Below are 23,227 nucleotides of genomic sequence, written 5' to 3' on the forward strand. Positions count from 1 at the left end.
GACTATGTGCTAAAATGTGTGTACTATGTGCACGTGTACTGGACTATGTGCTAAAATGTGTGTACTATGTGCACGTGTACTGGACTATGTGCTAAAATGTGTGTACTATGTGCACGTGTACTGGACTATGTGCTAAAATGTGTGTACTATGTGCACGTGTACTGGACTATGTGCTAAAATGTGTGTACTATGTGCACGTGTACTGGACTATGTGCTAAAATGTGTGTACTATGTGCACGTGTACTGGACTATGTGCTAAAATGTGTGTACTATGTGCACGTGTACTGGACTATGTGCTAAAATGTGTGTACTATGTGCACGTGTACTGGACTATGTGCTAAAATGTGTGTACTATGTGCACGTGTACTGGACTATGTGCTAAAATGTGTGTACTATGTGCACGTGTACTGGACTATGTGCTAAAATGGGTGTACTATGTGCACGTGTACTGGACTATGTGCTAAAATGTGTGTACTATGTGCACGTGTACTGGACTATGTGCTAAAATGTGTGTACTATGTGCACGTGTACTGGACTATGTGCTAAAATGTGTGTACTATGTGCACGTGTACTGGACTATGTGCTAAAATGTGTGTACTATGTGCACGTGTACTGGACTATGTGCTAAAATGTGTGTACTATGTGCACGTGTACTGGACTATGTGCTAAAATGTGTGTACTATGTGCACGTGTACTGGACTATGTGCTAAAATGTGTGTACTATGTGCACGTGTACTGGACTATGTGCTAAAATGTGTGTACTATGTGCACGTGTACTGGACTATGTGCTAAAATGTGTGTACTATGTGCACGTGTACTGGACTATGTGCTAAAATGTGTGTACTATGTGCACGTGTACTGGACTATGTGCTAAAATGTGTGTACTATGTGCACGTGTACTGGACTATGTGCTAAAATGTGTGTACTATGTGCACGTGTACTGGACTATGTGCTAAAATGTGTGTACTATGTGCACATGTACTGGACTATGTGCTAAAATGTGTGTACTATGTGCACGTGTACTGGACTATGTGCTAAAATGTGTGTACTATGTGCACGTGTACTGGACTATGTGCTAAAATGTGTGTACTATGTGCACGTGTACTGGACTATGTGCTAAAATGTGTGTACTATGTGCACGTGTACTGGACTATATGCTAAAATGTGTGTACTATGTGCACGTGTACTGGACTATGTGCTAAAATGTGTGTACTATGTGCACGTGTACTGGACTATGTGCTAAAATGTGTGTACTATGTGCACATGTACTGGACTATGTGCTAAAATGTGTGTACTATGTGCACGTGTACTGGACTATGTGCTAAAATGTGTGTACTATGTGCACATGTACTGGACTATGTGCTAAAATGTGTGTACTATGTGCACATGTACTGGACTATGTGCTAAAATGTGTGTACTATGTGCTAAAATGTGGGTAGGTCTAAAACCACCTGGGCCTTTAGTGATGTCCTACTTAGCTTGACTTGAACAGATACATCCCATAATACCATCATTCATGTCAAAAGGTGACCACAACTGGACAAAACACAATACAGAAACAGACTAACACACAACTGTGCATTGAAACAACTCAACAGTGTACAAAACGGCCTATTTTTAAAACGTATCGATGTGGTTCTGTCAACATTTACTGTAAAAACATATTCCATCCATCCAACTTCTTCTGCTTATCCGAGGTCGGGTCACGGGTGCAGCAGCCTAAGCAGAGAAACCCAGACTTCCCTCTCCCCAGCCACTTGGTCCAGCTCTTTCCTGGGGATCCCGAGGCTTCCCAGGCTAGCCGGGAGACATAGTCTTCCCAACGTGTCCTGGGTCTCTCCTAACAAATTATCTTTATGTTGTAGCCACAGAGCTCCTTTGTGGTCCTTGGCTGACTATCTGTCCGTACACACGCCGCCTTGTAAATCTGCCGACTTTAAGTCGTGCTGGTACTAAGAAAAGCAAACGTGGATTTGTGCAAGTACCAGGACTCTTCTGATGTTGGGGATGGGTTTGATCAGTCAATGTCTCTGAAGGGCTAATGTCGTTAGTCCATAGTGGATCTAACATAATAGTGTGAGAGTCCAGTCCATAGTGGATCTAACATAATAGTGGGAGTCCAGTCCATAGTGGATCTAACATAATAGTGTGAGAGTCCAGTCCATAGTGGATCTAACATAATAGTGTGAGAGTCCAGTCCATAGTGGATCTAACATAATAGTGTGAGAGTCCAGTCCATAGTGGATCTAACATAATAGTGAGAGTCCAGTCCATAGTGGATCCAACATAATAGTGGGAGTCCAGTCCATAGTGGATCTAACATAATAGTGAGAGTCCAGTCCATAGTGGATCTAACATAATAGTGTGAGAGTCCAGTCCATAGTGGATCTAACATAATAGTGTGAGAGTCCAGTCCATAGTGGATCTAACATAATAGTGTGAGAGTCCAGTCCATAGTGGATCTAACATAATAGTGAGAGTCCAGTCCATAGTGGATCCAACATAATAGTGGGAGTCCAGTCCATAGTGGATCTAACATAATAGTGAGAGTCCAGTCCATAGTGGATCTAACATAATAGTGTGAGAGTCCAGTCCATAGTGGATCTAACATAATAGTGGGAGTCCAGTCCATAGTGGATCTAACATAATAGTGTGAGAGTCCAGTCCATAGTGGATCTAACATAATAGTGAGAGTCCAGTCCATAGTGGATCTAACATAATAGTGTGAGAGTCCAGTCCATAGTGGATCTAACATAATAGTGGGAGTCCAGTCCATAGTGGATCTAACATAATAGTGTGAGAGTCCAGTCCATAGTGGATCTAACATAATAGTGGGAGTCCAGTCCATAGTGGATCTAACATAATAGTGAGAGTCCAGTCCATAGTGGATCTAACAAATAGTGGGAGTCCAGTCCATAGTGGATCTAACATAATAGTGTGAGAGTCCAGTCCATAGTGGATCTAACATAATAGTGGGAGTCCAGTCCATAGTGGATCTAACATAATAGTGTGAGAGTCCAGTCCATAGTGGATCTAACATAATAGTGGGAGTCCAGTCCATAGTGGATCTAACATAATAGTGTGAGAGTCCAGTCCATAGTGGATCTAACATAATAGTGGGAGTCCAGTCCATAGTGGATCTAACATAATAGTGTGAGTCCAGTCCATAGTGGATCTAACATAGTGTGAGAGTCCAGTCCATAGTGGATCTAACATAATAGTGAGAGTCCAGTTCATAGTGGATCTAACATAATAGTGTGAGAGTCCAGTCCATAGTGGATCTAACATAATAGTGAGAGTCCAGTCCATAGTGGATCTAACATAATAGTGAGAGTCAAGCCCTTAGTGGATCTAGTATAATATTGTGAAAGTCCAGTCCATAGTAGATCTAACATAATAGCAAGAGTCCAGTCCATAGTGGATCTAACATAACAGTGTAAGTGTCTAGTCCATAGTGGATTTAACATAATAGTGTAAGAGTCCAGTCCATTTTGGATCTAACATAATAGTGTGAGAGTCCAATCCATAGTGGATCTAACATAATAGTGAGAGTCCAGTCCATAGTGGATCTAACAAATAGTGGGAGTCCAGTCCATAGTGGATCTAACATAATAGTGTGAGAGTCCAGTCCATAGTGGATCTAACATAATAGTGTGAGAGTCCAGTCCATAGTGGATCTAACATAATAATGGGAGTCCAGTCCATAGTGGATCTAACATAATAGTGGGAGTCCAGTCCATAGTGGATCTAACATAATAGTGTGAGGGTCCAGTCCATAGTGGATCTAACATAATAGTGGGAGTCCAGTCCATAGTGGATCTAACATAATAGTGGGAGTCCAGTCCATAGTGGATCTAACATAATAGTGTGAGAGTCCAGTCCATAGTGGATCTAACATAATAGTGGGAGTCCAGTCCATAGTGGATCTAACATAATAGTGTGAGAGTCCAGTCCATAGTGGATCTAACATAATAGTGGGAGTCCAGTCCATAGTGGATCTAACATAATAGTGTGGGAGTCCAGTCCATAGTGGATCTAACATAATAGTGGGAGTCCAGTCCATAGTGGATCTAACATAATAGTGAGAGTCCAGTCCATAGTGGATCTAACATAATAGTGGGAGTCCAGTCCATAGTGGATCTAACATAGTGTGAGAGTCCAGTCCATAGTGGATCTAACATAATAGTGAGAGTCCAGTTCATAGTGGATCTAACATAATAGTGTGAGTCCAGTCCATAGTGGATCTAACATAGTGTGAGAGTCCAGTCCATAGTGGATCTAACATAATAGTGAGAGTCCAGTCCATAGTGGATCTAACATAATAGTGTGAGAGTCCAGTCCATAGTGGATCTAACATAATAGTGGGAGTCCAGTCCATAGTGGATCTAACATAATAGTGGGAGTCCAGTCCATAGTGGATCTAACATAATAGTGTGAGAGTCCAGTCCATAGTGGATCTAACATAATAGTGGGAGTCCAGTCCATAGTGGATCTAACATAATAGTGTGAGAGTCCAGTCCATAGTGGATCTAACATAATAGTGGGAGTCCAGTCCATAGTGGATCTAACATAATAGTGTGGGAGTCCAGTCCATAGTGGATCTAACATAATAGTGGGAGTCCAGTCCATAGTGGATCTAACATAATAGTGGGAGTCCAGTCCATAGTGGATCTAACATAATAGTGTGAGAGTCCAGTCCATAGTGGATCTAACATAATAGTGGGAGTCCAGTCCATAGTGGATCTAACATAATAGTGTGAGAGTCCAGTCCATAGTGGATCTAACATAATAGTGGGAGTCCAGTCCATAGTGGATCTAACATAATAGTGTGGGAGTCCAGTCCATAGTGGATCTAACATAATAGTGTGGGAGTCCAGTCCATAGTGGATCTAACATAATAGTGGGAGTCCAGTCCATAGTGGATCTAACATAATAGTGAGAGTCCAGTCCATAGTGGATCTAACATAATAGTGGGAGTCCAGTCCATAGTGGATCTAACATAGTGTGAGAGTCCAGTCCATAGTGGATCTAACATAATAGTGAGAGTCCAGTTCATAGTGGATCTAACATAATAGTGTGAGTCCAGTCCATAGTGGATCTAACATAGTGTGAGAGTCCAGTCCATAGTGGATCTAACATAATAGTGAGAGTCCAGTCCATAGTGGATCTAACATAATAGTGTGAGAGTCCAGTCCATAGTGGATCTAACATAATAGTGGGAGTCCAGTCCATAGTGGATCTAACATAATAGTGGGAGTCCAGTCCATAGTGGATCTAACATAATAGTGTGAGAGTCCAGTCCATAGTGGATCTAACATAATAGTGGGAGTCCAGTCCATAGTGGATCTAACATAATAGTGTGAGAGTCCAGTCCATAGTGGATCTAACATAATAGTGGGAGTCCAGTCCATAGTGGATCTAACATAATAGTGTGGGAGTCCAGTCCATAGTGGATCTAACATAATAGTGGGAGTCCAGTCCATAGTGGATCTAACATAATAGTGGGAGTCCAGTCCATAGTGGATCTAACATAATAGTGGGAGAGTCCAGTCCATAGTGGATCTGACATAATAGTGTGAGAGTCCAGTCCATAGTGGATGTAACATAATAGTGTGAGAGTCCAGTCCATAGTGGATCTAACATAATAGTGGGAGTCCAGTCCATAGTGGATCTAACATAATAGTGTGGGAGCCCAGTCCATAGTGGATCTAACATAATAGTGGGAGTCCAGTCCATAGTGGATCTAACATAATAGTGAGAGTCCAGTCCATAGTGGATCTAACATAATAGTGGGAGTCCAGTCCATAGTGGATCTAACATAGTGTGAGAGTCCAGTCCATAGTGGATCCAACATAATAGTGAGAGTCCAGTTCATAGTGGATCCAACATAATAGTGTGAGTCCAGTCCATAGTGGATCTAACATAGTGTGAGAGTCCAGTCCATAGTGGATCTAACATAATAGTGAGAGTCCAGTCCATAGTGGATCTAACATAATAGTGTGAGAGTCCAGTCCATAGTGGATCTAACATAATAGTGGGAGTCCAGTCCATAGTGGATCTAACATAATAGTGGGAGTCCAGTCCATAGTGGATCTAACATAATAGTGTGAGAGTCCAGTCCATAGTGGATCTAACATAATAGTGGGAGTCCAGTCCATAGTGGATCTAACATAATAGTGTGAGAGTCCAGTCCATAGTGGATCTAACATAATAGTGGGAGTCCAGTCCATAGTGGATCTAACATAATAGTGTGGGAGTCCAGTCCATAGTGGATCTAACATAATAGTGAGAGTCCAGTCCATAGTGGATCTAACATAATAGTGGGAGTCCAGTCCATAGTGGATCTAACATAGTGTGAGAGTCCAGTCCATAGTGGATCTAACATAATAGTGAGAGTCCAGTTCATAGTGGATCTAACATAATAGTGTGAGTCCAGTCCATAGTGGATCTAACATAGTGTGAGAGTCCAGTCCATAGTGGATCTAACATAATAGTGAGAGTCCAGTTCATAGTGGATCTAACATAATAGTGTGAGTCCAGTTCATAGTGGATCTAACATAATAGTGTGAGAGTCCAGTCCATAGTGGATCTAACATAATAGTGAGAGTCCAGTCCATAGTGGATCTAACATAATAGTGAGAGTCAAGCCCTTAGTGGATCTAGTATAATATTGTGAAAGTCCAGTCCATAGTAGATCTAACATAATAGCAAGAGTCCAGTCCATACTGGATCTAACATAACAGTGTAAGTGTCTAGTCCATAGTGGATTTAACATAATAGTGTAAGAGTCCAGTCCATTTTGGATCTAACATAGTAGTGTGAGAGTCCAATCCATAGTGGATCTAACATAATAGTGAGAGAGTCCAGTCCATAGTGGATCTAACATAATAGTGAGAGTCCAGTCCATCGTGGATCTAACAAAATAGTGAGAGTCCAGTCCATAGTCGATCTAACATAATAGTGTGAGAGTCCAGTCCATAGTGGATCCAACATAATAGTGTGAGAGTCCAGTCCATAGTGGATCTAACATAATAGTGTGAAAGTCCTCCACTTGGGTGAGGGTCTCCTCCCCAACCCGGAGACGGCACTCCGCCTTTTTCCAGGCGAGAACCATGGACAACATACTCGACGGGACAAAACAAAGACAAAATATCAGACCTCACAATGGGAAGCTCGTTGGTTGATTCTATTGGGAAGTGGCGGAGAAACCATTTCACTGAACCCCGACTTGAACAAGTTGAAAACCGCATTGGGGTTTTAGCATTTAGTGGTCAATTGTAGGGAATATGTACTGTACTGTGCAGTCTACTAATACAAGTCTCAATCAATCAATCAATCAAAACCAGGACAGCTTAGCTTGGTCAAGGGTCGGCTGAAACATCCTTAAAATATAAACCTTGCAGGCAAATATCTGCAACCTCATCACCTAATCTGTGGCTCCAAAAAAGCGAGTCCTTATCAGATTTCTCGGCGAGCGTGGGGGGGGTTGGTACTTCCTGCTCTGGCAAGTAACGATCGGATACTCACTGATGCGAGTCACCAGCGAGTATCGGATGGCAAGGGGGGGCGTGAAACCGGACGACGGGCCGGAAGGGCTGCTGTGATCCGATTCGCTGTGGCCGCTGTCTATCAACTGTATGTTCACAGACTCAGAAGGCCTGGGACGATTTCCAGCGGGCTGGATTGGATCAAATCTGAGACGTCCGAACAGCAAAACTGGAGCCTAAGACGACATGGCGAATATTTGTTTATATTTCGGGAAAGTACGTTCAAAGTAAATCAATTTGTGATCAAGATTTATGTTAGTCCAGCAGAGACCACCTGGTCTAATGGGACTGGATCAGTTGGGTGATGGATGATCCACCACAGGTACAACTACAGATAGTCCTGGTCCACAGTGTACACACACTTGTATCAATCAATCAATCAATCGATCGATTGCCACAAGGACATCCTCGGTTCAGATCCCACATCAGGGCAAGGAAAAACCCAACCCAGTGGTGTGACAATGAGAAACCTTGTCTAAAACTAGACCTCAGTTTCTTCCAGACTATAACTACTTTCTGTTTCGACAAATCTGTTTTCAACGTTGTCTGGTAGAATTTTCGAGGTCTGTGTGACAAGAATTCTGATATTAAACGTAGCATTATCGTTTTCTATCCTACGAATGACGTCCTCTCCATTTCTCTGGTTCTGTTTGGACTTGAGTTTCCAATCTCAGTACAACAGAGTTGAAGATAAAACACTTTGTTCTGGTTCTAAAACAAAATTTCAGTTTCTTCCAGATTATTAATACTTTCTCTTTCTACAAATCTGTTTTCAACGTTGTCTGGTAGAATTTACAAGGTCTGAGTGACAAGAAGTACGATGTTCAACGTAGCATTATCACGTTCGATTCTACGAATGACGTCCTCTCCATTTCTCATGTTCTGTTTGGACTTGAGTTTCCGATCTCTGTACGACAGAGTTGAAGATAAAATACTTTGTTCTGGTTCTAAAACAAAATTTCAGTTTCTTCCAGATTATTAATACTTTCTCTTTCGACAAATCTGTTTTCAACGTTGTCTGGTAGAATTTTCGAGGTCTGAGTGACAAGAATTCTGATATTAAACGTAGCATTATCGCTTTCTGTCCTACGAATGACCTCCTCTCCATTTCTCATGTTCTGTTTTTAAATGAGTTTCCGATCTCTGTACGACAGAGTTGAAGATAAAACACTTTGTTCTGGTTCTAAATAAAAAATTCAGTTTCTTCCAGATTATTATTACTTTGTCTTTCTACAAATCTGTTTTCAATGTTTTTCTGGTAGAATTTTCGAGGTCTGAGTGACAAGAATTCTGATACTAAACATAGCATTATCACTTTCTATCCTACGAATGACGTCCTCTCCATTTCTCTGGTTCTGTTTGGACTTGAGTTTCCGATCTCTGTACGACAGAGTTGAAGATAAAATGCTTTGTTCTGGTTCTGAAATAAAAATTTCAATTTCTTCCAGACTATAATTACTTTATCTACAAATCTGTTTCCACATTGTCTGGTAGAATTTTTAGGTCTGAGTGACAACAACATGCACACATATGATGTTCAACATAGCATTATCACTTTCTATTCTAAGAATGACGTCCTCTCCATTTCTCATGTTCTGGTTGGACTTGAGTTTCCATTCTCGGTACGATATGAGTTGAAGATAAAAGACATTGACCCTGTTCTAAAACTAGATCTCAGTTCCTTCCAGACTATAACTACTTTTTCTTTTTACAAATCTGTTTTAAATGTTGTCTGGTAGAATTTTTAGGTCTGAGTGACAACAACATGTACACATATGATGTTCAACATAGCATTATCACTTTCTATTCTAAGAATGACGTCCTCTCCATTTCTCATGTTCTGGTTGGACTTGAGTTTCTATTCTCGGTACGATATGAGTTGAAGATAAAAGACATTGACCCTGTTCTAAAACTAGATCTCAGTTCCTTCCAGACTATAACTACTTTTTCTTTTTACAAATCTGTTTTAAACGTTGTCTGGTAGAATTTTTAGGTCTGAGTGACAACAACATGTACACATATGATGTTCAACTAGCATTATCACTTTCTATTCTAAGAATGACGTCCTCTCCATTTCTCATGTTCTGTTTGGACTTGAGTTTCCATTCTCGGTACGATAAGAGTTGAAGATAAAAGACATTGTCCCTGTTCTAAAACTAAATCTCAGTTCCTTCCGGATTATAACTACTTTCTCTTTCTATAAACATTATGATCCGCCGCCCGGATCATACAGGTTTTTGAGTCCTTTTGTGTTTTTTCGATCATTTTGGACCCGTCTTGTTCTTAGTTTTTGCAATTCCTTATCTATCTTGTCTCCATGGTTCCTGATTTGTTCCACCTGTCCTTGTTTTCGACGTGCAACTGTGTTTTGATTATTGCTTTAGTATTTAAGCCTGCCTTCAACCTCAGTTCTGGCTTGATTGGTTGTTTGCTTCAAGCAACAATCACGTTGGTTTATCTACGTCTTTGTATCTTTGCCAAGTAGCTCCTTAGCTTCTCTTGGACTGCATGCTAGCTAGTGTTAGCTTCTCTTTTCTTTTGCCTTTTGTATGGGTGTTATTTTATTTTTTGTATTAAACCAAGCTCCTAGCTGCAATTCCTGCCTGTCTTGGTCCTCGTGCATCCTGGGGTGACACAACGCACATCAACGTGATAATAAATCTCTTCTCAACATTGTTTGGTAGAATTTTCGAGGTCTGAGTGACAAGAATTATGATGTTCCACGTAGCATTATCGCTTTCTATTCTACCAATGACGTCCTCTCCATTTCTCTTGTTCTGTTTGGACTTGAGTTTCCATTCTCCGTACGATAGAGTTGTAGATAAAAGACAGGTCGGGACTGATTCCTTAAAACTGAAACCAAACACGACAAACTCCTTACAAAAGAACGTGAACGAGACGATTGAAAAGGACTTGTATGCTTTGTGCGTTTCTAAAGACCTGCATTCCCGATGTCCGCTTCCAAAGACAACAAGTCCAGTAAGTGTCTAATCTCTGTGTTGTTGTCAAATATCAACTTCAATCGTCAAAATCTAGATCTGACTTGTAGAGTTTGGCAGTTGATAGGAGAAACTGCCAGTTTTCCACAGTCAGTCCTTACTTCCTGGTATTCCCCCTCTGGCATTCACAAAAAACCTATTGCCAAACTTTGAAAGGAAACCCGAGCTGGTCCTACATTCTTTAACACTTGGAAAAAACAAAACATGTCTGACGGTATTGAAACAGGGAACCAAATTCTGTACTGTACTTAGGCCTGGGCCCGTATCAAAATGTTTAAGCGGAGCTAACTTTTAATGACATTCAGACTTTACTTCAATCGATAACGGAGCGGCATCTCCTCATCCGTGGCTCACTATTGCAACAACGCCCGAAATGTGTCGCGTTAAAAACTCTCATCCATCCATCCATCTTCTTCCACTTATCAGAGGTTGGGTCGCAAGGGCAGCAGCCTAAGCAGGGAAGCCCAGACTTCCCTCCCCCCAGCCACTTTGTCCAGCTCTTCCCGGGGGATCCCGAAGTGTTCCCGGGCCAGCCGGCAGACAGTCATCCCGACATGTCCTGGGTCTCTCCCATGGCCTCCTACCAGTTGGACGTGCCCTAAACACCTCCCTAGGGAGGCGTTCAGGTGGCATCCTGACCAGATGCCCGAACCACCTCATCTGGCTCCTCTCCATGTGGAGGATCAGCGGCTTTACTTTGAGTTCCTCCCGGATGGCAGAGCTTCTCACCCTATCTCTAAGGGAGAGACCCGCCACCCGGCGGAGGAAACTCATTTCGGCCGCTTGTACCCGTGATCTTGTCCTTTTGGACAGGACCCAAAGCTCATGACCATAGGTGAGAATGGGAACGTAGATGGACCGGTAAATTGAGAGCTTTACCTTCCGGCTCAGCTCCTTCTTCACCACAACGGATCGATACAGCGTCCGCATTACTGAAGACGGCGCAACTATCCACTCTTCCCTCACTCGTGAACAAGACTCCGAGGTACTTGAACTCCTCCACTTGGATCAGGGTCTCCCACCCCAACCCAGAAATGGTACTCCACCCTTTTCCGGGCGAGAACCATGGACTCGGACTCGGAGGTGCTGATTCACATCCCAGTTGCCTCAAACTCGGCTGCGAACAGATCCAGTGAGAGCTGAAGATCCAGGTCAGATGAAGCCACCAGAACCACATCATCTGCAAAAAGCAGAGACCTAATTCTGCAGCCACCAAACCGGATCCTCTCAACGGTCAAAAAACTCTCCAATAACTAAAATTACTTGGGTGAATAATGTTAACTCACTACACCAGTATGAGCTAAATGATTTGGGTCGGGCATCTGGTCAGGATGCCACTCGAATGCCTCACTAGGAAGATGTTTAGGGCACGGGGGAGACCCAGGACACGTTGGGAAGACTATGTCTGGCCTGGGAACGCCTAAGGATCCCCGGGAAAGAACTGGACCAAACAGCTGAGGAGATGGAAGCCTGGGATAAGCGGAAGAAGATGGATGGCACTTATTTATCCAGGATCTCTTTTTGGTTTTCCGTCTAAACCAGGCCCTGGTGATTGGTTTCCGAGTATTCATACGCCTCGCCTCACAATTCGAGTCCTCCCCGAGATCAAGGCCCCACACCACAAAACCCAAGTAAACAACAAAGGTGTGAGTGGCAGCCAGCTGGCGCGGAACCACTTGGCACAGACCGGGCTTACTTGTCCTTGGCACGGCAATAAAACAAACATTTAGCATCTCTCTCTCTCTCTCTTCACAGGTATAAAGAAAAGTCGGCTTTTAGCTCAACACTTAACAGGCTCAGCTCATCAGATGGGAGATAAAAAAGGTGGGTCGTGGCACTGCAACATAGTCCTCCTTTCATCCTGCCGACGACAAACAAAAGGGACTTGACAGACTCTCAAGCTCGGGGGGGCTGGATGACTACGGAGTTAGGCAGAAACCACCTCGAGTACTGAGACAAACCCGGAACTCAAGGCCTGGCCTTTGTTGTCGCATGCATTGTTTGACAAACTTAAGTTTGCGTGCTCCTGGCAGTAGTCTTTCCTTCAAACACTGCATTGTGCACAAACACAACACGGAATGCCGCCTCTCAACATTCATTAGATGAAGACATTCACGTACGTGGAGGAGACTTCTTGACATCAAAGACCTTCTGGTGGAAAGTTCTCTGGTCAGATCAAACAAAAATGGAGCTGTTTGGTCACAATACCCAGCAAAATCCCATAATGGTGATGAAAGGATGGTCCGCGCCTGAGAGCTGCGGCCAACCACCATGACCCCGAACTCCCTCCCTCTGTTGCTAGATATCTCGAAATATAAGTTGTAATATGTATCTGTACTTTGCTATGGAGATTTTTCCCTAAACCCCGTTTCCATATGAGTTGGGAAATTGCGTTAGATGTACATCACCGCCGGCGGCGTTTCTGGATGTTGTTGATAAATGGCTTTCGCTACCGGACTCTAGGGCAGTAGGGGACGCCTTATCTGGAGTGATGAATCACACTTTTCCATCTGGCAATCTGGTGGACAAGTCTGGGTTTGGAGGTTGCCAGGAGAACGCTACATTTCGGACTGCATTGTGCCAAGTGTGAAATTTGGTGGAGGAGGAATTATAGTGTGGGGTTGTTTTTTTTTTTTTTAAGTTGGCCTTGGCCCCTTAGTTCCAGTGAAAGGAACTACAAACCCCGTTTCCATATGAGTTGGGAAATTGTGTTCGATGTAAATATAAACAGAATACAATGATTTGCAAATCCTTTTCAACCCATATTCAGTTGAATATGCTACAAAGACAACATATTTGATGTTCAAACTCATAAACTTTGTTGTTTTTTTTGCAAATAATAATTAACTTCGAATTTCATGGCTGAAACACATGCCAAAGTAGTTGGGAAAGGGCATGTTCACCACTGTGTTACATCACCGCCGGCGGCGTTTCTGGATGTTGTTGATAAATGGCTTTCGCTACCGGACTCTAGAGCAGTAGGGGACGCCTTATCTGGAGTGATGAATCACACTTTTCCATCTGGCAATCTGGTGGACAAGTCTGGGTTTGGAGGTTGCCAGGAGAACGCTACATTTCGGACTGCATTGTCCCAAGTGTGAAATTTGGTGGAGGAGGAATTATAGTGTGGGGTTGTTGTTTTTTTTTTTAAGTTGGCCTTGGCCCCTTAGTTCCAGTGAAAGGAACTACAAACCCCGTTTCCATATGAGTTGGGAAATTGTGTTTGATGTAAATATAAACAGAATACAATGATTTGCAAATCCTTTTCAACCCATATTCAGTTGAATATGCTACAAAGACAACATATTTGATTTTCAAACTCATAAACTTTGTTGTTGTTTTTTTGCAAATAATAATTAACTTAGAATTTCATGGCTGAAACACATGCCAAAGTAGTTGGGAAAGGGCATGTTCACCACTGTGTTACATCACCGCCGGCGGCGTTTCTGGATGTTGTTGATAAATGGCTTTCGCTACCGGACTCTAGAGCAGTAGGGGACGCCTTATCTGGAGTGATGAATCACACTTTTCCATCTGGCAATCTGGTGGACAAGTCTGGGTTTGGAGGTTGCCAGGAGAACGCTACATTTCGGACTGCATTGTGCCAAGTGTGAAATTTGGCGGAGGAGGAATTATAGTGTGGGGTTGTTTTTTTTTTAAATTGGCCTTGGCCCCTTAGTTCCAGTGAAAGGAACTACAAACCCCGTTTCCATATGAGTTGGGAAATTGTGTTAGATGTAAATATAAACAGAATACAATGATTTGCAAATCCTTTTCAACCCATATTCAGTTGAATATGCTACAAAGACAACATATTTGATGTTCAAACTCATAAACTTGATTTTTTTTTGTGCAAATAATAATTAACTTCGAATTTCATGGCTGCAACACGTGCCAAAGTAGTTGGGAAAGGGCATGTTAACCACTGTGTTATATCACCGCCGGCGGCGTTTCTGGATGTTGTTGATAAATGGCTTTCGCTACCGGACTCTAGAGCAGTGGGGACGCCTTATCTGGAGTGATGAATCACACTTTTCCATCTGGCAATCTGGTGGACAAGTCTGGGTTTGGAGGTTGCCAGGAGAACGCTACATTTCGGACTGCATTGTGCCAAGTGCGAAATTTGGTGGAGGAGGAATTATAGTGTGGGGTTGTTTTTTTTTTTTTTTTAAATTGGCATTGGCCCCTTAGTTCCAGTGAAAGGAACTACAAACCCCGTTTCCATATGAGTTGGGAAATTGTGTTGGATGTAAATATAAACGGAATATAATGATTTGCAAATCCTTTTCAACCCATATTCAGTTGAATATGCTACAAAGACAACATATTTGATGTTCAAACTCATAAACTTTGTTGTTTTTTTTGCAAATAATAATTAACTTCGAATTTCATGGCTGCAACACGTGCCAAAGTAGTTGGGAAAGGGCATGTTCACCACTGTGTTACATCACCGCCGGCGGCGTTTCTGGATGTTGTTGATAAATGGCTTTCGCTACCGGACTCTGGAGCAGTAGGGGACGCCTTATCTGGAGTGATGAATCACACTTTTCCATCTGGCAATCTGGTGGACAAGTCTGGGTTTGGAGGTTGCCAGGAGAACGCTACATTTCGGACTGCATTGTCCCAAGTGTGAAATTTGGTGGAGGAGGAATTATAGTGTGGGGTTGTTTTTTTTTTTTTTTTAAATTGGCCTTGGCCCCTTAGTTCCAGTGAAAGGAACTACAAACCCCGTTTCCATATGAGTTGGGAAATTGTGTTGGATGTAAATATAAACAGAATATAATGATTTGCAAATCCTTTTCAACCCATATTCAGTTGAATATGCTACAAAGACAACATATTTGATGTTCAAACTCATAAACTTTGTTGTTTTTTTTGCAAATAATAATTAACTTAGAATTTCATGGCTGGAACACGTGCCAAAGTAGTTGGGAAAGGGCATGTTCACCACTGTGTTACATCACCGCCGGCGGCGTTTCTGGATGTTGTTGATAAATGGCTTTCGCTACCGGACTCTAGAGCAGTAGGGGACGCCTTATCTGGAGTGATGAATCACACTTTTCCATCTGGCAATCTGGTGGACAAGTCTGGGTTTGGAGGTTGCCAGGAGAACGCTACATTTCGGACTGCATTGTCCCAAGTGTGAAATTTGGTGGAGGAGGAATTATAGTGTGGGGTTGTTTTTTTTTTAAAGTTGGCCTTGGCCCCTTAGTTCCAGTGAAAGGAACTACAAACCCCGTTTCCATATGAGTTGGGAAATTGTGTTTGATGTAAATATAAACAGAATACAATGATTTGCAAATCCTTTTCAACCCATATTCAGTTGAATATGCTACAAAGACAACATATTTGATGTTCAAACTCATAAACTTTGTTGTTTTTTTTGCAAATAATAATTAACTTAGAATTTCATGGCTGGAACACGTGCCAAAGTAGTTGGGAAAGGGCATGTTCACCACTGTGTTACATCACCGCCGGCGGCGTTTCTGGATGTTGTTGATAAATGGCTTTCGCTACCGGACTCTAGAGCAGTAGGGGACGCCTTATCTGGAGTGATGAATCACACTTTTCCATCTGGCAATCTGGTGGACAAGTCTGGGTTTGGAGGTTGCCAGGAGAACGCTACATTTCGGACTGCATTGTGCCAAGTGTGAAATTTGGTGGAGGAGGAATTATAGTGTGGGGTTTTTTTGAAAAAAAATTGGCCTTGGCCCCTTAGTTCCAGTGAAAGGAACTACAAACCCCGTTTCCATATGAGTTGGGAAATTGTGTTCGATGTAAATATAAACGGAATTCAATGATTTGCAAATCCTTTTCAAGCCATATTCAGTTGAATATGCTACAAAGACAACATATTTGATGTTCAAACTCATAAACTTTGTTGTTTTTTTTGCAAATAATAATTAACTTAGAATTTCATGGCTGGAACACGTGCCAAAGTAGTTGGGAAAGGGCATGTTCACCACTGTGTTACATCACCGCCGGCGGCGTTTCTGGATGTTGTTGATAAATGGCTTTCGCTACCGGACTCTAGAGCAGTAGGGGACGCCTTATCTGGAGTGATGAATCACACTTTTCCATCTGGCAATCTGGTGGACAAGTCTGGGTTTGGAGGTTGCCAGGAGAACGCTACATTTCGGACTGCATTGTGCCAAGTGTGAAATTTGGTGGAGGAGGAATTATAGTGTGGGGTTTTTTTGAAAAAAAATTGGCCTTGGCCCCTTAGTTCCAGTGAAAGGAACTACAAACCCCGTTTCCATATGAGTTGGGAAATTGTGTTAGATGTAAATATAAACGGAATTCAATGATTTGCAAATCCTTTTCAAGCCATATTCAGTTGAATATGCTACAAAGACAACATATTTGATGTTCAAACTCATAAACATTTTTTGTTGTTGTAAATAATAATTAACTTAGAATTTCATGGCTGCAACACGTGCCAAAGTAGTTGGGAAAGGGCATGTTCACCACTGTGTTACATCACCGCCGGCGGCGTTTCTGGATGTTGTTGATAAATGGCTTTCGCTTTGCATAGTAGAGCTTTAACTTGCACTTACAGATGTAGCGACCAACTGTAGTTACTGACAGTGGTTTTCTGAAGTGTTCCTGAGCCCATGTGGTGATATCCTTTAGAGATTGATGTCGGTTTTTGATAGGGATGGAAGGTCACGGTCATTTAATGTTGGTTTCTGGCCATGCCGCTTACGTGGAGTGATTTCTCCAGATTCTCTGAACCTTTTGATGATATTATGGAGCGTAGATGTTGAAATCCCTCAATTTCTTGCAATTGCACTTTGAGAAAGGTTGTTCTTAAACTGTTTGACTATTTGCTCACGCAGTTGTGGACAAAGGGGTGTACCTCGCCCCATCCTTTCTTGTGAAAGACTGAGCATTTTTTGGGGAAGCTGTTTTTATACCCAATCATGGCACCCACCTGTTCCCAATTAGCCTGCACACCTGTTCCCCATCTTTTACGGGGCGCATTGTGGTGACCCATCAGCATTCCTGTTCCGTAACCCTGTATACTGTTTGTTTGTCTCATCTTGAATGGGTATTGCTGAAAACAAAGTTTCGTTGTACTTGTGCATCTTATCTCAACATGTTTGGAGGAGAAATGGTGAGGCCTTTAATCCCAGGAACACCGCACCTACCGTCAAGCATGGTGGTGGTAGTATTATGCTCTGGGCCTGTTTTGCTGCCAAAGGAACTGCTGCTTTAAACGGGACAATGAAAAAGGAGGATTAGCTCCAAATTGTTCAGGGCAAGCTAAAATCATCGGCCCGGAGGTTGGGTCTTGGGCGCAGTTGGGTGTTCCAACAGGACAATGACCCCAAACACATGTCCCATAATAAATTCACAACAGAAGCAAACTTCATGAATGTTTTTTGTGAGCAACAAGTATGTGCTCCAATCACTACATCACATAAAAATAAGAATTAAAGCTGCAAGCAGCGTTGGTCGGGTCCGCCTTTGGTTGCTGGGGCCGCTTCTCAAGCCCTGATCTTAGTCAGACCTACATAGAGGTTTTTGTTCCATGTCTCTACGACATTCCTAACAGACGTTACAAGCAGTTTTGCCTGGGTTTTTTTCCTAGGGGGAGTTAGAGTCCAATTGTGATTTTTGGGGTTTGTTTTTTTATTAGATGGCAATTTTTTACCAGTCCTGATGTGTGTGTAAAATTTGGTGAGTTTTGAAGCATGTTAAGGGGGTGCAATTACAGATCGGCGATTCTGGATGTTGTTGATAAATGGCTTTTGCTCTGCATAGTAGAGCTTTAACTTGCACTTTGAAGCATTTTAAGGGGGTCAAATTACAGTTTAAAGAGGCAAAAATGAATTTTTTTAGGAAACTTTGCGCAGGGGTTTTTTGAAGGCACGTAAAATACAAACCGGAGCAGTAATCAAAACTTTGTTGGACAGTTTTAATCAAAAGGATTCAATCCCTCTCCTGTGCGAGTTTGAAGCCGAAACGACAAACGGACTCAGAGGAGATAATGTTTGAAGAAAGGTGACCGTTTTTTACCAAACTTTTATTTTGAAGGGGGGATTGCAAACTTCTTGTTGATTTTTTTTGGGTGTTGTCAATCTATGAAATGTAGGTCTAAGTGAGACCTACATAGAGGTTTTTGTTTCATGTCTTTCCGACATTCCTCCCGGAAGTTACAAGCAATTTTGTCTGTGTTTTCTTCCTAGGAGCAGTTTTTTCAGTGTTTTATTCAAAAATAGCGCTAGAACGCAATTTTTAGTTTTGGGGTTTGGTTTTTTCATTAAATCGCAATATTCGCCAGTCCTTATGTGTGCGCCAAGTTTGGTGACTTTTGAAGCATTTTAAAGGGGTCAAATTACTGCGCAAAGAGGCAAAAATTGCATTTTTTGCGAACATTTTATATTGAAGGGGTTTTTGCCGACTTCCTCTAGATTTTTGCTGAAAGAAGTGAGTGTATGAAAATTGGGTCTAAGTCAGACCTACATAGGAGTTTTTGTTTCATGTCGCTATGACATTTCTAACAGAAGTTACATGCAGTTTTGTCTGTAATTTTTTCCTAGGGGGCGCTAGAGCGCAATTTTCATTTTGGGGGATTGGTTGCTTAGTATGTTGGGAAGGTTTGCTATATCGACGTGTGTGTCAAATTTGGTGAGCTTTGAAGCATGTTAAGGGGGTCAAATTACAGCGCGTAGGTGCGGAATAATAATAAAACATAGCAGTTTCAATATGGTCCTTGGCCCATGGCAAAGGACTCCACCTAATAATAATAAATAGATGAATTTTGGTGTAAAAAATGATGTGTGAATGTTTTGGAGCTTTCCCACAATGAGGCCACGGATTCCTTCTTGCATACACCTGACCCAAATGTCTTAAGTATCTTCTTTCCGTCTTTATTTTAAAGTCAAATTGTGTCTAGAAAAGGAAGAATCCAGTACGCTAAGCATTTTTTTTGCAACTGTGTCAGAAAGGAAATAAGCGTGTGTGTGAGAAAGATTTCTGTATTATCAGTGGGATGAAACACGGCTGCTGTAACAAAAGGATTAAAAGCTGTGGGTATGAGAGAAACAATGGAATGGTATCTTATCGGATCGGCTTCTCACACCAAAAAGCCAGTTTTCCCCAGTTTTCTGCCGTAGTATTTGCAGCTCTCCAGCAAACACATCCGATCAACCAGTGTAAAACACTGTCCTTTCAATGCGATATTGTACTTGGCCGCTGTCAGGCAATAATAACCTCTGGCAGTTGGGCTGTTTTAGCCAATTAAAAGGCAACATAAATAATTAAAGCTGCAAGCAGCGTTGGTCGGGTCCGCCTTTGGCTGCTGCCGCAGCTACTCAAGCCCTGGTCTAAGTCAGACCTACATATACGTTTTTTATTCATGTCTCTACGACATTCCTAACAGAAGTTACAAGCAGTTTTGTCCATGTTTTTTCTTAGGTGGCGCAAGAGCGCACTTTTGATTTTTGGGCTTGGGTTTTTTATTAGATGGCAATGTTCGCCAGTCCTAATGTGTGTGTAAAATTTGGTGAGTTTTAAAGCATGTTAAGGGGGTGAAATTACAGATAGTTTTTTCTGGATGTTGTTGATAAATGGCTTTCGCTTTGCATAGTAGTGCTTTAACTTGCACTTTGAAGCATTTTAAGGGGGTCAAATTACAGCTCAAAGAGGCAAAAAAGACAATTTTCATTTTGGGGGATTGGTTGCTTAGTATGTTGGGAAAGTTTGCGATACCGACGTGTGTGTCAAATTTGGTGAGTTTTGAAGCATGTTAAGGGGGTCAAATTACAGCGCGTAGGTGCAGAATAATAATAAAACACAGCAGTTTCAAAAGGGTCCTTGGCCCATGGCAAAGGACTCCACAGGAGTCCTTTGCCATGGGCAGGGCGGACCCTAATAATAATAAAACACAGCAGTTTCAATAGGGTCCTTGGCCCATTGCCAATGTGGAGTCCTTTGGCAATGGGCCTGGCGGACCCTAATAAAACGCACCAGATTCAATAGGGTCCTTGGCCCATGGCAAAGGACTCCTGTGGAGTCCTTTGCCATGGGCAGGGCAGACCCTAATAATAAAATGTTACAGTTTCAATAGGGTCCTTGGCCCATTGCCAAAGGACTCCTGTGGAGTCCTTTGGCAATGGGCCTGGCGGACCCTAATGATTGGCAAGTCAAGACAGCCATGACATCATGTTCTTTACAAGTGTACGTAGACTTTTGACCTCCACTGTAGTTCCCCATGGCCCAAGTCGGGTGTAACAAGTTCATTCTCCTCCATGTTATCACTAGGTGTATCTTGTGCGAGGGTGCAGGGGAGACGTCTCCGCGGATGACATCAGCCATCAATCACAGGCCTTAGACTAACAACAATTTGGAGTCTTGACTCCAAACTCAAAGGGGATATTGTCCTATTCTTCTGCTAAAGGAAAGAGGGCTTAGTGTTCATGCTGCAATATGGTATGTGTGAGTCAGGGTGAGGGGGATTGGGTCTGAACAGGACACTGCACCGTAGCTTCAGGCTACAGTCCCTTGATGCCACACCTCGAAATTCTGCGTTGAGACATCGCAGCCATGCGGGAGCATAAAGACATGAGCAACCAACACTCCCCGGAACCTTTAACTCTGCTAAAAAAATGATTTCATCATCCATAAATTGTATTTCCACTTCCCCTCAAAGACCAGAGCATATTCAAATCAGCGTACATGCCGTCTTTTGTCAGCCGGAATGTAATGCGTTCAAAACGGATACCAGTGGTCCGTCTCTGCGGCACAACTCAAACACATCCGGTTCATTTAGGTTTGGTGTCAACTGGGGTTGTACCATCCATCTTCTTCCGCTTATCCGAGGTCGGGTCGCGGGGGCAACAACCCAAGCAGGGAAACCCAGACCTCCCTTTCCCCAGCCACTTCGTCTAGCTCTTCCAGGGGGACCCCGAGGCGTTCCCAGGCCAGCCGGGAGACATAGTCTTCCCAACGTGTCCTGGGTCTTCCCCGTGGCCTCCTACCGGTTGGACGTGCCCTAAACACCTTCCTAGGGAGGCGTTCGGGTGGCATCCTGACCAGATGCCCGAACCACCTCATCTGGCTCCTCTCCATGTGGAGGAGCAGCGGCTTTACTTTGAGTTCCTCCCGGATGGCAGAGCTTCTCACCCTATCTTTAAGGGAGAGACCCAAACTCATTTGGGCCGCTTGTACCCGTGATCTTATCCTTTCGGTCATGACCCAAAGCTCATGACCATAGGTGAGGATGGGAACGTAGATCGACCGGTAAATTGAGAGCTTTGCCTTCCGGCTCAGCTCCTTCTTCACCACAACGGATCGGTACAACGTCCGCATTACTGAAGACGCCGCACCGAACCGCCTGGGGTTGTACCGTTAAGTCGAATCCCAGCTGACCCGGACATTGGAAAGTTCTCTTGCCGTCCGAGAAGTGTTGTATCCCAAATAGCTGCAATGGTTTTCTCTTAAAGGGGAACATTATCACCAAACCTATGCAAGCGTCAATATATACCTTGATGTTGCAGAAAAAATATTTTTTTAACCGATTTCCGAACTCTAAATGGGTGAATTTTGGCGAATTAAACGCCTTTCTGTTTATCGCTCTGGAGGGGATGACGTCAGAATGTGACGTCGCCGAGGTAACACACCCGCCATTTTCATTTTCAACCCATTGTAAACATTGGGTCTCAGCTCTGTTATTTTCCGTTTTTTCGACTATTTTTTGGAACCTTGGAGACATCATGCCTGGTGGGTGTGTTGTCGGAGGGTGTAACGACACTAACAGGGAGGGATTCAAGTTGCACCACCGGCAAGAAATCTTCCGCCAGACCCCCATTGAATGTACCAAAGTGTCTGCCGCCAGACCCCCATTGAATGTACCAGAGTGTCTGCCGCGAGACCCCCATTGAATGTGCCAAAGTGTCTGCCGCCAGACCCCCATTGAATGTGCCAAAGTGTCTGCCGCCAGACCCCCATTGAATGTACCAGAGTGTCTGCCGCCAGACCCCCATTGAATGTACCAAAGTGTCTGCCGCCAGACCCCCATTGAATGTACCAGAGTGTCTGCCGCCAGACCCCCATTGAATGTGCCAAAGTGTCTGCCGCCAGACCCCCATTGAATGTACCAAAGTGTCTTCCGCCAGACCCCCATTGAATGTACCAAAGTGTCTGCCGCCAGACCCCCATTGAACGTACCAGAGTGTCTGCCGCCAGACCCCCATTGAATGTACCAAAGTGTCTTCCGCCAGACCCCCATTGAATGTACCAAAGTGTCTGCCGCCAGACCCCCATTGAATGTACCAAAGTGTCTGCCGCCAGACCCCCATTGAATGTACCAAAGTGTCTTCCGCCAGACCCCCATTGAATGTACCAAAGTGTCTGCCGCCAGACCCCCATTGAATGTACCAGAGTGTCTGCCGCCAGACCCCCATTGAATGTGCCAAAGTGTCTGCCGCCAGACCCCCATTGAATGTACCAAAGTGTCTTCCGCCAGACCCCCATTGAATGTACCAAAGTGTCTGCCGCCAGACCCCCATTGAACGTACCAGAGTGTCTGCCGCCAGACCCCCATTGAATGTACCAAAGTGTCTTCCGCCAGACCCCCATTGAATGTACCAAAGTGTCTGCCGCCAGACCCCCATTGAATGTACCAAAGTGTCTGCCGCCAGACCCCCATTGAATGTACCAAAGTGTCTTCCGCCA

The 23,227-nt window shown here is 43.3% G+C and overlaps 1 protein-coding gene and 1 long non-coding RNA gene across 2 annotated transcripts in view; one reads left to right on the plus strand and one right to left on the minus strand.

The window, feature by feature from the left end:
• The window catches only part of LOC133545032 (zinc finger SWIM domain-containing protein 5-like), a 108,272-nt gene that overhangs the window by 34,592 nt on the left and 50,453 nt on the right, over positions 1–23,227 (minus strand). The gene's annotated exons all lie outside the window — the stretch shown is intronic.
• LOC133545217 (uncharacterized) lies at positions 10,323–13,311 on the plus strand. The gene is made up of 2 exons (XR_009804759.1): positions 10,323–10,526; positions 12,302–13,311. It is a non-coding gene; the product is annotated as an uncharacterized LOC133545217 (long non-coding RNA).

Source organism: Nerophis ophidion, linkage group LG28 (assembly GCF_033978795.1).
Source record: "Nerophis ophidion isolate RoL-2023_Sa linkage group LG28, RoL_Noph_v1.0, whole genome shotgun sequence".
In the NCBI taxonomy this organism is placed as follows: domain Eukaryota; kingdom Metazoa; phylum Chordata; class Actinopteri; order Syngnathiformes; family Syngnathidae; genus Nerophis; species Nerophis ophidion.